We start from the raw sequence: 16607 nt of genomic DNA, 5'->3' as shown, positions 1-16607 counted from the left end.
ATATCCGAATATGGGAATAGTTAGGTGCGAGGAAGAAGGCCAGCCCATCAACATAGTTAGGTTACTTGATTCGGTGAATCAATGGCAAAGGAAAAATGGGTACAGTGAAATCTGTGAGGTTTTCGGAGGAGTTGTCCCACACTCCCACACAGGTGCATGGGTTTAATTAAAATACGTGACTCGACCCACCAACTGTTTTGTGAGTATTGTGCTCGTTGATTGGATGACTTGGGTTTTCAGGGTAGGCTCTCTCATATGATATGTTAGTGTTTTCATAACTAAAACTGGTGAAGTTGAAGGATATAGCACTTGTAGTTGTAAAATGGGGTTAGTAGGGAGAAGAAATTGGCGATCATAAAGAGAAAAGAGGATGAAAAGTTGTGGAAACACATGTTTGATCGTGATGTTGTGAACACCCATTATTGGAACTTGAGTCACAGTTTCACTCTAAAATAAATTATTGGAAGTTTTGAATGTACACTTGTAATATTAATACTACTTGTTCCAACCATGGCTGCTGACCTAAGGACTTTTAACAGCGTCGACACTTTAGTCATTTCACGGTTTTCAGTGTAAGCTCTTTTGCATGATATGTTAGATTTTTTATTTTATTTTATTTATTTATAAAGAATTATGATTTGATAATCGGGGGAGTGGAGATTTAAATTCTAAATATGTCTTTATTAAAAATATTAAGAGGTGTAAGTTGAACCATAATATGATGTTTGGTATAAGTCGAACCATAATGTGGATTAATTCACATTATTTTCGGCATCTAGATTCTTAGGAATGTGATGCCTAGCAATTTGGATGTTTGAAGATATAACTATTTCTATGTCTGGTTTTATTTGGAATCTAAAACAAAATCCTGAGAATATAAGATGTTTATATTTAGTTTATTTTAGAAAATCTTATAAGAATTATTAATTTTTCCCAAAATACCATATGCTTTGTAAATACAACATCAAGTCTTTTTTTCTTTTTCTTTTTTTCAATCTTCCTCCCAATAAATTATGAGAACAAATATAAACTATAAATCATGGAAGGTTCAATAAAACTATAGTAATAACATATTTAGAATGATATGTATAATACAAAGTAATTATTTAAGTTGTCAGTTTAAAATAATAATTTTTTTAGTTTTTTTTTATTGGTTAAAAAGTCAAGAGAATGAATAAAATTGTCAGTTTATACAAAATGTAACTTTATCTAGGCATGAGAATGTGTATACCCACCTTTTAAAAAGAGGATTAATTCTCCGTATTGAGAGGGAATCCAGATACCCTGGCTTGTATGATTTGCAATCAAACATGAGAATTTTTCGACATTTTCAGGAAAACATTACTCCATACCAAATTAAACCTAAAGTTTTTGGTGATATGTTAGATTGAAACAACTAATTAAACTATTAAAATGGGATTGCTTTCCAAAAAAAAAAAAAAAACTATTAAAATGGGATTGGTCGATCGAGAGAAAAAACTGGTGATCATAAAAAAAATGAAAAATGAAAGAGGATAAAAAAGCTGTTGGGATAGGAAATGATTGAACTATATAATATACATTGGAACTTTGGAGTGAGGCTGTAATAGATATATTGCAGATTGTAAATTGGAATCAACATTGCTAAAATAAAAGTTATCTAAAAGGGCGAACAAGGTCAATACTACCGACACTTGAAGAAGCTTATTATTTGTCTTAACTACAATTTTTTATCATAAGCATTTGTCTTATCTAAACTACTATTACGTGCTTATTCACTAAATTAAAATTGGGGAAAAAAATTGAATAAAATGAGGGTTCCTCACTGACGTTTTCTGAGGGCAAACTCAGTCAATAATGATTTGAAAAGCTAATACGGTATTAAAATTACAAAAAATAGAATAAAAAAATAGTAAGATTAGGTTCTTGCATGTGTTGGTAAATTGTAAATTGGCCCGCTAGTATATAATATTGTTGAGTCGGTAGCTCTTGTTTTAGTCAATATTAGAGATCTGGGTTCAGTCCCCACTTATATAAAAAACTGATCGGTGTCTTGGTCTAATGATAAAGAGTTATTATTAAGAATGAACGTCATAAGTTAAAACTATCTCAAAAAAAAAAAAAAAAACAAAAAGACCAAGAGTAGAAGACTATTATACCTTTTGCGATGAATTATTGTCATTGTTAACGCATTTTGTCGCCACTTACCTTTTACGACAAGCACTGGCCGTTAAAAACCATTTTCAAACAGTGTTACGTTAAACATCTTTGACTAATTCTTTATTTGCGACGAAACCTTTCCGGAAGAAAAGTTTTCGTTGCAAAAAAATAGTAAGTCATATTTATTTTGCTTAAAAAATATCAATATATATATAATTACAAATAAAACCTCATAAAATTTTCTAAAGTCAAATTAAAAAAAAAAGTCCATAATTGTTAAAAACTAATAAGCCCATATTATAATATAAACATTGAAAAATTAAAAAGGCTACAAAATAATGTAAGTTAATTTCTCAATAATACATTAATGCTATACTATCTTTAACCAAAATTAATATATATATATATATATATATATATATACACACACGAACACACAAAGAGTGGAAGATTAATCATGCGTTGATTGAGTTAGTGTCCTTTACAAGGCATGTGACTCTGAATCAAAAGTTTCCAAAATTTTATAATATATTTATTAATTTTGATGAGAACTGTTACTATATCTATATTGTCTTGTTTATTTTGATTAATTTTTGAGGTGTAAAGTTGGGAATATGTCATATTAATCTTAAATGATATTTCTAGATAGCATTTTTAGCAGGGTTGATTCCCCCTCCTCTATCAAGATTCAAGAGTTTGTAATTCAGTGGTATTATCGTTTTCTTTTACAAGGAGAATCAAGGTAAAATTCCCCCTCTCTCATTGTTATAATGGAACTATTAAAATTGAATTATATATAAATAAATAAAAATGAAAAAAGAAAAAAACTTGTAAACTTTGGATTTTCTGCAAGGAAAAAAAAAAACTGATATTTTTTCCAAACAAAACCAAAATATTAAAGAAGAGAATAATTTACAAATTAATCCACCACTAACAAACCGAATCATTCTCGATCATTGACATTAGCTTGTAACAATAGCACCATAGTCGTTTATTTATTTATTTTTAATATGGAGTAGTATATATATCATCGCTAAAGCAAGTTAATACTTAATAGTGAGCTTTCTTCTAGGATATAAGCTTTATTTATTTTAGCATTGATCTTTTTAAAACAAATATGTTGCAAAATTCTTTATCTATCATTAGAAGAAAGAAAATACGTACTGGTTTCCATTAGCTGGATTCAAATAAAATATAAGTGGCTACAGCCTACGTACTGTCTCTAATCTCTTGTACCCCAAAATGGTATTTACATCATTAAATGAATGTCTTGAGTTCAACTCAAAATGAAACCCCTATTACTTTGTGCAGGGGATGCCAAAAATTGTTCTGATGTTTTGGATTTAGACTTGACAAATGTTGAGCGGTCTATTAATTTGACTATTTACTCTGCGTAGCAATATTGTAGAGCTTAGTTGCTGCTTTGATTCCAATGCATTTAGTTGGGTTAAAGGGATGTTAATAGTATTGCTCGTGCCCTTGCTAAGTTTGTTTATCCAAATAGGTTTAAGATTTTTTTTTTCTCTGTTTAATAAATATCGCGCATTATAAAAATAAAATAAAATAAAATAAAATAAAAAACCCATATATGAGACCCTCTTTTCGAGCATAAATAAAAAAATATATGTGAACCTTGCTATTAAAGTGCTAATTAGTAACTATTGAAAAAAAAGTGCTAATTGGAAAGTTAAAATTAACGCATAGGTATTGGAACAGGATTGATTCTACTTGATCCAGACATGGAATTTCATGCATACCCGATCAAAATTTATCAAGCAAGAAAAAGAAAAAAAACCAAAATTGGAAAGTATCAGACAGCACTTTATTTACCACATAATCATAATATTAGACATAATTGCCAGTTTTACATCTAATAGAAACAACTTACAGCACTCTGGCACACAAACATGACAACCAAACTAGAAAAAAAAAAAAAAAAAATGCTTTTGCTGATGAAATAGGCATAATAAATCAATTAAAACACACAGTGCTTATTAGAAAGTAAAACACAAAGTGCTTACAAGTTACAATCCATCTCAGGAACATGAAACATTCTTATAATCATTACGCCACACCCCACAGAAGCATCCTTTGGCAGAGTAGCGGTGGCATCGTTTGCATGGTCGTGATTTGCAATCGCCAAGAACTATCATTACAAGTAAAAACACAATGGCTATTATCACCAATGGCCAAACTATACGTGCACGAACAGTTTCTTTTGGTTCTTCAACAACTGGCTCATAAGTTATGAATAACTTTGGTGTGCAAAGGAGGATTAAGACCACAACCAAGAATAGCAGAACCTTGGTTAAACCATCACACCCTGAGCCTGCAGAAGTTGGTCTGCAACAGCCTCTATTGCAGCCTCTAACGCATCCCATGAAGAGCCTTACTGGTATGTTGGGGTTGCTAAGTTTTTATGAGACAACTTCAAAGTGGATCTTCTTTCTATCTTGGATGGACATAAACGCCAACATTTATAGCCAAAGGGGAAATTGAAAAGCAAATCATATCCTAGTTTAATCTCAACCATACATGTGTTGATGTGTCCACCTTCTAAGTTTGGTTGGAAGAGTAGAAAAGTGAGAAAATAAAATATGAGTAATGGATAAAAGAGTGAGAAAATAGAAGAGATAAAATTTTCTCTCATTTGTATTTGGTTGAGATAATAAAAAAGTGAAGTGATGGAGAACTCAAGGGTTATTTGGTAATGGCTTTTAAAAGCAGTTTTTCAGTATTTAAATAACAATAACACTTCTGATATGTATTTTTATAACATTCAAGCACGTATTTCCATAACACTGAAAACTAAACAACATTATTTAAATATTGCTATCAAACGGACCCTCATTTGTTTAGTGGAAAATAAAATTGGTATAAATTTATAATTTTATTCTTATTAAATAAAATAAATAATAATGCATTTTTTTTATTAAAAAAATTGTGTATGGATAATTTTTTTTTATATATATATTTTAAAGAGAGCAAGCCAAAGGAAGATGAAAAAAAGAAAAGAAAAAGCTGAATGACAAGTATAAGAAAAGATACAATCAAAGATGATGAAAAGAATAAATAATACAGAGAAAAAACTGACACACATAGTATAACGAAGAGACAAAAAAAAAAAAAAAAAAAAAAAAAAAAAAACCCAATGAGAAACATAAGAAAAGGCAAAAACCAAAGAAGATTAAAAAAAGAATGAGGCAAATAGTATAAAAGAGAGACACAAACCAAAGGGAAAAAAAAAACGATGTGCACTTTGCACATCGGTATTTTCGTCCCATTAAGTCCTTTCGTTTTCCACCCAATTTTCTTTTTATTTTGGAGATAAGACATTTTGGTGAGCGAGATAATACCAAAATTTCACCAATTTTCTTTTCTCCCATCCCTTCAATCAAACACTCACAAAAAAAAATATATATATATATATATATATTTTTTTTCCATCCTTTCTAAAATTCACCCAACCAAACATATAGTATTGAGATATCATGTGTTGTAAGAGCATCATCATCAGTTGTGCTAAAAGAAATGTCATTTTGACACACTAAAAAATTACGTTATTTATTTTAATATATTATTTTATAATATACCCTCATATCTTATTTTAATATAAAGTCATGTTAACCTGTGTCCTTAGGGCATTAATTGTTTGTTTGTTTTTTTTTTTTTCCTCATAATAATTTCCTAAAATAGTTTATTAACAATTGTCTTAATGTCATTTGTTAACATTTTCCTTTAACATATCATCAATTAAAATAACCTAAAATATCACCTACTATCTACTAAAAAACTAATCAAATTTAGTACTAAAAATATCACCTACTATCTACTAAAAAACAAAAAAAAATAATAAAGAGAGAGGAGAGAGGTAAAAGAGAGAGGAGAGAGGTATATGAGAGAGGAGAGAAAGAGTTAGTAGAGAGGAGAAAAAATTATTAAAACAAATTTAGTACATAACTACAACCTAAAATATCACCTACTATCTACTAAAAAACAAAAACAAAAACAAAAAATAATTAATAAAGAGAGAGGAGAGAGGTATATGAGAGAGGAGAGAAAGAGTTAGTAGAGAGGAGAAAAAATTATTAAAACAAATTATGTACATAGCTATTGTACACTTCTACTTGTAGAAGTGTATAGTAGCTATATACTAAAACTTTTGACATATGACACATATGATGAAGTTTGATTTTTGGTGTCTAAGGTGCCAAATGCTAAAAAATTTAATTAGTGCTCTAAGAATGGTGGGTGATACCAATATTATTGGACATGTGAGTCAAATATAAAATGAGTAATATTAGGAATAGAAATTTTTTTACAATTATTGACATGTTAAGTTGTAATTAGAGTAATATTACTTTCTTATGAATTTATTGACATTATTTTTACTAATATCAAAGACAACAGGCCACCTTAACAGTTAAGAAAAATAACAATTAAGATAAATATCATGAAAAGTTGTGTCATTAAGCTTAATCGATATGGAATATATATATTGGTGCGGAAAGACATTGTTAGCCTGAGGCTGGACCAACCATTTCTCAAGAAGATGATCAATTTTTGGCTGTTTTTGTGGTCTTCCTCTCCACAAGCTCATAATTGTTGTAGCCACAATAGATATAGACCACTGTTCCTTGTACCAGTTGCCGACATTATCCTAAAGTTCATATCATTATTATGAAGTTAGATGAACACATTAACCTAAAGCTTATTATAATTATTAATTTTGATTAGAACTGTTTTAATATTACAATGAATGGAATCTCGTTCTCTGGATTTCGTCTGTTTGTGTTTGGTAGGAGATGGTATCTTCACGGGTTTCAAGGAACATGTATCCTCCCTGTTTTGCTTCTGTTGTAGGATTTTTGTTTGTAGTTTTTTTCTCTATTCAATAAAGTTTTTTTTCATTGAAAAAAAAAGGAAAAGGACCATACCTCTCATAGGTTAAAGGGTCCCATAGACCGGCATAGGAACATGCCTTTCTATGGATTTGGTAGAGCTCTTGAAAGATGAAATAATAAATTGATTTAAATGTCCATGTTGATTATATAGATTCATAGAATGGAACTCGGTCCAAACAATAATAATTAAATAAACATCTATCAATAATTGAATTGTTTGGATTCGTGACAATACAATATGAAAAGAAAAGAAAAGAAAAATTAATCATATGCATACTGAAGGGTATACATGTGTGACTGGAAGTCACATGGAAAAAAGGTAAAGAAGATGAGGCATTAATATAATACAATTAGGCTCAAACCTATAGGCTTAAGTTGTTGGGTTAAGTGGTGTTCTTATATGTTAATGGCAAGAACTAAATTGACATAATATTGAAAGGTTAAGGACCAAATTGACAGAATTAAAAAATTAAAGACCAAATTGAAATATGATATAAAAGATAGAGACCAAATATGTAGTTTACCCAAAAATAAATTCAAAACAAAATAAAAGAAAGAAATTTTTTAAATTTTTTTTTTTGCAATTTGGCTTGTTTGAGTTTGGTTGACATTTAACAACTATGTCATTAACGAAAATAGCCCGACGAATGACATTCAAAAGGGTATCAAATGTTAAAGACGGAAAAAAATTTAAATCTTAGGGATGTAATTAAAATTGAGCTATATTTAGAGAGTATAATTATCACTTTCATTAAAAAAGGGAAAGAAAAAAGGAAAGAAAAAGACACTAAACATAAGTGAAATTAAAATAAACATAAAGTAAGGCTAACATAATTTTTATTTCAATCTAAAAAAAAAAAAAAAAACGTAATTTTTATTTTTGCAGCATAGATATTGCTACTAGCTTAAATACAGATCTTGCTTCATGATTTTTAGATATTAATACAAGTCACATAATTAGAACAGAGGCTGTAATGATGTAATATTAAGTTTTCAATTTAGGAGGCTTCCTGATCTTTGTCGCTTGCTCAAAGCCATAGGCGATCTCAATCAGCTTAGGCTCTGAAACCTCTAGTCCTCCAAAGCATAAGCCAAATGGTTCCCCGTCAGAGTTATATCCAGCAGGGATAGTTACTCCTGGGAAACCCCCAATTGCAAGGACACGAGAAAACAACTTACCAGGAGTAACTATTGCATCTAGCTTATTCTTTGTCATCAACTTCACAAAACCTTCTCTAGTTAGTTTTGCTAAATTCGCCAATGCAACCTTCTCTGCATTTCCAATTCCATTTGTTGCTTCAGCTTTTATAAACAGGTCTTGTCCATAATCTAACCTCTCCTATATTGGCACTCATGGAATAATTAATAATTAGCTATCATTGAGTATGATTTTTAGTAACAATATGTTCATGACACAAAAATTTTCACTTTTTTTCATAAAAATTAATGTGGTCTACCATAATTACATATAATAAAAATGATGTAAGTACTTAGTAGTAGCTTTGTGTGAAAGTGATGTTGCTTCAATTATAACTTATTGAAAATTACGTCCTTAACATTGCTCAATTATTTTTGTCAATCTTATATATGAATGTAGGACATTACATAAATCAAGAGAACCTAATTTTATTGTACTCACCAATTTTGAGTTTTTCTTGTTGAAGGCAATCAAATCAGCTAAGGAACGGACTGGGTGAACCACTAGCTCCTTTAGGTATGCATTAATGTATCTTATAAACTCAGCCGCCAATGCAATTTCCTCATTGCTCGACGTATAGTAGTTATTTCCAGATTGTCTACCAAAATGGTGCCTAGCTTGTTTCCTAAATTTGCATGAAGTTTTCACATAAGTTTTTTAAAAAGTGATACTACTGTTAGTAAAAAATTTATAATAAAAGCCTTACAAATTGATGCATCAACTTTTCAACACGATTTTAGAAAAATTAGAAATTAATTTTTATGCTTTTGATGTGATTAAACATATTTATTATCACGTTAGTTTGTATACCTTTTGCAATAAAATTGATACTAACGTTTTAAAATACATTTGGTTAAGCATTGAAAGTAATTACCTTAGTGTTTTAAGATGTTGCTCAATAGTTCGAGTGGCAATAAAATCAATCCCAAAATTGTAGTTGGGTTTCCTCACTATCCCCACTCTCTTTGCGCGGAGCCCGTTGATCTTAAGAAATTGTGCATAGCCACCTTTAGGAATGTACCGTGATGTTTCAATTGTTGCATTGTCGTAGTGGTCAATGCCTACAATGGCATTAATAACATAAATAGCATCTGCTACTGTTCTACAAATGGGCTTGTTCCATCCAAATAAAGTTACGACCAAATTTGTGAAATACAATGATGATGCTTGTTGACAAAAGATTGGTGTAAATATTAAACAAATAAATAAAACGTAACTAATATTATGTTAGAAAATGTAAGAAATAGTTACGATATTATTTTAAAGTATATAAAAAAATATGAAGAAAAAAATAAAGGAGGCACTGTATCTTTTAAAAATTTTTAATCAATGGTAGTCCCTCAACACCTTTCAAACCTTTTAGGAGATTGAGACAGGGGTGACCCTATCTCACCTTACCTTTTTCTTTTGTGTGCTAGTATTCTCTCTTGTTAACTCATTCAAGCTGAATCTTCAAGAGCTCTAACTGGTTTTAGGGTGGGAAGAAGTAGGGTTACGCTCTCTTATTTTCTTTTTACTGATGACTCAATCCTTTTCTTTAAAGCAAATGACAGGTGTCAATACAATTATACAAACTCTCCTTGGCTATTGTCAATTTTTGGGGCAGCAAGTAAATTTTGGTAAATCTGAATTATTCCTCAACCCCAATATTCCTGGACCATCCAAAGAGTAGTTAAGCTGGTGGATGAGCTTGGGAAATACCTTGGCATCATATTTAAGCTAATAGGTAGAAGAATTAATGGCTTTGAGGACATTGTTGTGAAGGTAGCTCAAATAACTTAATGGTTGGAAATCAAAGTTGATCTCTCAAGGTAGGAGATTAACCCTTATAAAATTGGTGTTACAAGCTTTACCTATCCACAATTTTAATTGCTTCAGATTGTCTGACACAGTTTGTAGGAAAACTGACTCTTTGGTGAATGCTTTCTATTGAGGACGTGATACCAACTCAAAAGATTGCATTGGATAGGCAAACCCTATGCCAACCTAGGGAAGAAGGTGGGCTAGGTAATTGGAAAACAAAGATCATGAATGAAGCAATGATAGTCAAACAGGTTTGGAGAATTGCTCAAAATCCAAACACTGATCTGGTGGCAAGAACTTTCAAAGCTAAATATTTTCCTAAGACATTTTTTTTCTTTCATGTTAGTCTTCAGCTTCTGCATCATGGGTATGGAGAAGCATTCTCAAATACAGAGAATCCGTGGCAGGACAAGCACTATGGAGGACATGCGGAACCAACAAATCTCTCTAACAACTCAAACGTCGTTAAGGTTGCTGACCTCATAGATGAGGACCAGAGAACATGGAAGCCAGCTCTTCTAGCTAAACTTTACCAGAGGGATAAAATGAAGGAGGTTCTGGACATCCCTCTTAGCAAGTCTCTCCTTGCAAAAGATAAGCTATTATGGCCATATGCTCAATCTGGAAGTTACAGTGTTAAGCAAGGATATAAAGCTTTGTATAAGGAAATGGAAGATCAAAACCACATTCACAAGGTAAGTGATATAACACCTGAGTTGCGGAATACACTGTGGAAAACTCAACTTCCATTAAGAATCATCTCACTCACATGGAAAAACCTTCATAAAGGGAATCCTAAAAAAGAGGAGTTGAATAGGAGGGGATTCCTATAAAGATGCATGACCAAAAGAAAAGCTGATATGGGAGGATACCAATCAACATGGTCAGTGATACTCAGCTAAGATGTTTGAAAATGTGTGACCAACAAAAAAGCCAATGAAGGCTATTGATCAAAGGCATGGTCTACGTAATGTGGCCTGAAGATGATAGAGAACGCATGATCAAAAAGAAAAATCTAATAGAGAAGTCTATCGATGTGTTCCATAATACTTGGCCAAGATGGTTGAGGACACATGATCATAGGGAAAGACAATGATCAAGTAAGGAAGATGGATATTGTACCCATTGAATGCAGTTGAAATCACTAAGATTGTCTTGTCATAAAATAGCATATTTTAGAAAGATGCATATGAGTTTTTATAGACAATTAGGATGGGCTTGCAAAGTAGCTAACAACAATGGTGACAGAGAACTTTTATGCTGACCATTATGGAGAATAGATTAGGAAGAACCTATAGAGTGAAAGAGAAGAGAGAGAATGCAAAAATTAACATGGATGTCTATGTCTATAGCAGAAATCCCTTGATGGTTACATGTTTTCTATTAAGCTATATGTATTACAATAAATTCATTGAAAGGTATTACAGTAGTCTAAATCTTAGGCTAATTACAAACACAGGCTTACACAATATTTACACTATAAGTAGGATTGGGATTACGATGTTTGTGCACCAAATAAGATTGGAATTACTTTGTTTACACTCAAGTAAATTAAATACAATGAACCTAGACTAGAGTTATAGAGTAGACATATAGAACTTGACAAGGCATCTCTAATAGTTAATATGGCAAGGCTAAGAAGATATCAGAAAAGTGAAATTATGAAACTTGTAAATGTTATTTTACCATCTTACATTGCAATTCCAAACAATTGGACATGGATTGAAATTCTTGCGATATGTACATTGTAAGGAAGTAGAGAATATACCAAGAGCTTTGTAGCTCAACTGATACTTCTTGATGTATTCAACAAATATGTCTAAGATTCAAATCTTCCCTCCCCCAACTATTGCTTTATAAAAGAAAAAGGAAGTAGAACATGTACATGTTAATCATGTTAAGCAACTTACATCTACCCTCGTAGAACCTTATTTTATCCAATTTGAGGAGGACCGCCAGAGTAGAAAAAATTTTGTTTTGTTTGCAGCTATAACATTTAACCAAATCTAGGGGTTAAGAAACCAAATGGTGCATTTCAAGAAATTTTTTGACAGCATGGAGCTTTTAAGGAAAATTTGCTAGGAAGTAAAGATGCATCAGAAATTATGGTGCCCTCAGAGTATGCCCATAAGGTAAACAGAACAGCTGCGGTGGCTTAAACTAAAAAATCACAAAACAAAGGTAAATTGTGACGTAGCTATAGGTAAGAACTTCTCCTTTCTAGCAGTGTTTAATAGATATAATGCAGGGAAGCTCATAGCAGTGGGAACTTTCAAAGCCACTACCATGTATCCAATTATGGCAGAAGCTGAGGCTTGCAAGTGGTCTTTATATTTTGACAAAGTTCGAAACTATTCTCAAGCTGTAGTAGAAGGGGATTTTTTTAACTTTTGTAGAGTCCATTAACTGTCCAAAGCAGTCCTCCCATTGGAAAATTGTGTTTGATATTGTGACTGTAGCTAAAATTTTTTAAGTTGTTATTTTGAGTGAGTCCACAAGGATGCTAGAGCTACTCATGGGCTTGATGTATAGATGGTCCCTTCTGATTCTTTTGTGTGCTGGGTTTCATTAGGTTTTGGAGGTGGAAACAATGAGTGCTTTTTGGCTCTTTTGTTATGAATAAAATTTTTTCTATTCAATGATAAAAAGAGAGGGAGAAAACCTACCCCACGCTATCTTGTCTTGGTGAGATTGGTATGACACCAGCTCGACTAGTGATACCAACGGTTGGTTTGATGCCCACTACCAAGTTATTACTGGACGGACATAAAATAGAGCCATCAGTCTCTGTACCTAGTGACACTGCTGCCATATTTGTTGCTACAGATATTGCTGATCCACTACTTGACCCACCAGGATCTCCCATTGTATAAGGACTCTGCACACCATAGCAAAGCAGTCTTATGGAACATAAGATCAAACTTATTTTTTACCTCCATTAATTAAGATGACTAAGAAGAATTTATTGCTGTACTTAAAATTACCTAGATATTACAAAATTGGTTAAAAAAGAAAGGGCATTGGCAACAGTTTCCTAGATCCAATTTCTGAAAAATGTACAAGGAGTGCTTGTTTGTAGTTTTGTATTTTTCTTAATTTATATGTAAATTTGCACATGATAGAAGTGGTAGAATGTTGGTGGATGTGTCCGGACACTACCAAATCCCCGATGTGTTCATGTCAGAGACACTAGGGACATTCCTACAAGCAAGTCCTTAGTGTTGTGAGAAGGAAAAAAGTAGTTCATATTAAAAGAAAATTCATTTAATTGTAAATATTTTCTTAAGTTAAAATTAACGCATAGGTATTGGAACAGGATTGATTCTATCCGATCCAGACACTGGATTTCATGCATACCTGATCAAAATTTATCAAGCAAGAAAAATAGAAAATCCAAAACTGGAAAGTATCAGACAGCACTTTATTTACCACATAATGATAATATTAGGCATAATTGCCAATTTTACATCCAATACAAACAAATTATAGCTCTTTGGCACACAAACATGACAACCAAACTGGGAAAAAAAAATATGAAGTGATATGTCCACAGTATTTTTACAACAAATTTTAAAGTTCCAAGTTGTTACAACATGTTTTGCGATGAAATATGCATAATAAATCAATTAAAACACACAGTGCTTATTAGAAAGTAAAACACAAACTGCTTACAAGTTACAATCCATCTCAGGAAAATGTAACATTCTAATAATCATTACGCCACACCCCAAGGAAGCATCCTTTGCATGAGTAGCGGTGGCATCGTTTGCATGGCGGTGGTTTGCAACCGCTACCAGGACCTATTATTAATACTAAATACACAATGGCTATTAACGCCAATGGCAAAACTATACATGCACAATTTATAGCTTCTTTTGGTGCTTCAACAGCTGGCTCATAAGTTATATATAACTTTGGTATGCAAAGGAGGATTAAGATCACAACCAAGAATAGCAGAATCTTGGCAAAACCATCACACCCTGGGTCCGGAGGAGTTGGTCTGCAACAGCCTCTATTGCATCCCATGAAGAGCCTTACGGGTTTGTTGGGGTTGCTAAGGTTTTATGAGAAAACTTCGAAGTGGCTCCTCATTTTATCTTGGATGGACATAAACGCCAAAATTTATAGCCAAAGGTCAAATTGAAAAGCAAATCATATCCTAGCTTAATCTCAACCATACACGTGTTGATCTGTCCAACTTTTGGATGTCTGATCATTCCGAAGTTGTTCCATCAATATTCTCTTTTAAGATCGATTTGGTTGGAAGAATGAAAAAGCAAGAGAATAGAAAATGAGTAATGAATAAAAAAGTGGGAAGATAGAAGTGGTATAATTTTCTCTCATTTGTATTTGATTGGGAGAATAAAAAAGTGAAATGATGAGAAACTCATTTATTTTATGAAAAATAAAATTGGTATAAATTTATAATTTTATTTTTATTAAATAAAATAAAAAAGTGACGCATTTTTTTAATTAAAAAATATTATATGAACAATTTTTTATAAAGAAAACAAGCCAAAGGAAGATGAAAAAAGAAAAGAAAAGGCCAAATAAGCAGTATAAGAAAAGAAAAAAAAATCAAAGAAGACGAAAAGAATAAATAATAAAGAAAAAAAAAACTGACACACTTAGTAAAACAAAGAGACCGAAACAAAAAGAAAAAAAGATTTTAAAGAAAAACCCAATGAGAAACATAAGAAAAGACAAAAACCAAAGAAGATTAAAAAAAGAATGAGACAAATAGTATAAAAGAGAGACATAAATCGAAGGGAAAAAAAAAAAGCACTTGCAAAGAACGAAACCCATGTGAACTTTGCACATTGATATTTTTGTTCCTTTAAGTCCTTTCATTTTTCTCTCTATTTTAAAGAGAAGTCATTTTGGTAGGTTCAGAGAGAAAACACTAAAACCTCACCAATTTTCTTTTCTCCCCTCCCTCTAACCAAACGCCCACCAAAAATATTTTCTCTCCTATTCTCTCTCTCTCTCTCTCAAAAATTCACCCAACTAAACATATAGCATTGAGATATCTGGTTTTGTAAGAGCATCCTCATCAATTGTGCTAAAAGAAATGTCATTTTGACAGACTAAAAAGTTACCTTTTATTTTTTTTTTTTAACACATCATTTTACAATATATCTTGTATTACATATTTTATTTTAATATAGGGTCATGTTAACTTCTGCCCTTAGGGCATTAATTGCTTCTTTTTCCCCCCCTTTACTCATAAAAACTTTCTTGAAATGGTTTGCTAACAATTACCCTAAGAGCGTTTGTTAACATTTCCCCTTAACATATCATCAATTAAAATAACCTAAAATATCGCCCACTATCTATTAAAAAAAAAAGTAATAAAGAGAGAGGAGAGAGGTATATAAGAGAGGAGAGAAAGAGTTAGTAGAGAGGAGAAAGAAATTATTAAAACAAATTTAGTACGTAGCTATAGTAGACTTCTACTAGTAAAAGTGTATAGTAGCTATATACTAAAACTTTTGACATATGACACACGTGATGAAGTTTGATTTTTAGTCTCTAAAGTCCCAAATGCTAAAAAATTTAATTAGTGCTCTAAGAAATGTGGGTGATGCCAATACTATTAGACATGCGAGTCAAATATAAAATAAGTAATATTAGGAATAGATTTTTTTTTTTTTTTTTTTTTTACAATTATTGATGTGTTAAGTTATAATTAGAGTAATATTACTTTCTTATGAGTTTATTAACATTATTTTTACTAATATTGATAACAACATGCCACCTTAACAATTAAGAAAAATAACAATTAAAAAAAATATATCGTGAAAAGTTGTGTCGTTGAGCTTAATTGATACGGAATATATATATATATATATATTGGTGTGGAAAGATATTATTAGCCTTGAGGCTGGACCAGCCATTTCTCAAGAAAGATGATCAATTTTTGGCTGTTTTTGTGGTCTTCCTGTCCACAAGCTCATAATTGGTGTAGCCACAATAGATATAGACCACTGTTTCTTGTGCCAGTAGCCGACATTATCCTAAAGTTCATATCATTATTATGAAGTTAGATGAACACATTAACCTAAAGCTTATTATAATTATTAATTTGATTAGAACTGTTTTAACATTACTTTGAATGGAATCTCGTTCTCTGGATTTCGTCTGTTTGTGTTTGGTAGGAGATGGTATCTTCTCGGGTCTCAAGGAACATCCTCCCTGTTTTGTTCTGTTGTAGGAAGAAAACTATTTTTTTTTTTTTTTGTAGTTTGTTTCTCTATTCAATAAAGTCTTTTTTCATTGAAATAAAAGGAAATGGAATATGTCTCTCATAGGTTAATGGGTCCCATAGACCGGCATAGGAACATGCCTTTCTATTGATTTGGTAGAGCTCTTGAAAGATGAAATAATAAATTGATTTAAATGTCCATGTTGATTATATAGATTCATAAAATGGAACTCAGTCCAAACAATAATAATTAAATAAACATCTATCAATAATTGAATTGTTTGGATTCGTGACAATACAATATGAAAAACAAAAAAAAAAAATGGTAAACTACATATTTAGTTCATATCTTTTATAC

The 16607-nt window shown here is 31.4% G+C and overlaps 1 pseudogene; it reads right to left on the bottom strand.

Moving 5' to 3' along the window:
• Positions 1-7917: 7917 nt before the first annotated feature.
• On the bottom strand, positions 7918-12983 carry LOC115967016 (annotated as a pseudogene).
• Between the last annotated feature and the right edge of the window lie 3624 nt (positions 12984-16607).

The sequence above is a fragment of the Quercus lobata genome, chromosome 11, assembly GCF_001633185.2.
Source record: "Quercus lobata isolate SW786 chromosome 11, ValleyOak3.0 Primary Assembly, whole genome shotgun sequence".
NCBI lineage: Eukaryota > Viridiplantae > Streptophyta > Magnoliopsida > Fagales > Fagaceae > Quercus > Quercus lobata.
This window is presented reverse-complemented; position numbering and strand designations above follow the sequence as displayed.